This window comes from Sinocyclocheilus grahami, unplaced genomic scaffold (assembly GCF_001515645.1).
Source record: "Sinocyclocheilus grahami isolate Dianchi unplaced genomic scaffold, SAMN03320097.WGS_v1.1 scaffold3107.1, whole genome shotgun sequence".
NCBI classification, from domain to species: Eukaryota; Metazoa; Chordata; class Actinopteri; order Cypriniformes; family Cyprinidae; genus Sinocyclocheilus; species Sinocyclocheilus grahami.
In genome coordinates, this window is record NW_015508274.1 from 22,870 (window position 1) to 23,586 (window position 717).

A 717-nucleotide genomic window follows, 5' to 3' on the forward strand; every position below is an offset into this window, starting at 1 on the left:
TTTGTATTCATGTCTATAAATTATAAAGTCACTATGATAACATTCAATATCACATTTTGTCAAACTTTACCAATTCATTTACCTGGAGGAATCACATTTTGCAATTATGATTACAGTGAGACCTGAAAATTGCATTATAATGAGAAGTCTTGCAGTAAGCATTTGGTTACCTATTATTTACTTTAAATCTCTTTGCCTTCAACAAAATGTGTTTGCATGTGTACGTATGCTTACTTTGTATTAAGTATTATACTTAAGCCCTTTCATTTCAGGTTGAGTATGTGTGTGTTGCAACAGCTTAGATGCAATAAAGGCCTTAAAATGCTTGAACCCCAGTAATCGCTGCTTGCAGCTATATTTATTTTTATTGTTATTATTATGAATTTTTATTTTTGATTATTTTTGTAGTTTTTATTTATTTATTGTTTGTGTGTTTGTTAGTACATAACAGAAACTATGATTCATATTTTAAAAATAAGTTTTCTTTATAGTAAGCACACTAAATTAAATATTGACTAACAAAAGTTTTTTTTTTTTTATCATAGGTGAAAATTCAAATGTTATATTATAGCTTATTTAGCTTTTGTTTAGATATTAAGAAAGATATTATATTTACCACCTGAAGTAGCATGGCATGCCTTATGTTAAGAAATATATTAAGTAACATGGGAAAACGTTATTCTATCATATTATATATGAATGAATGAATGAATGAAT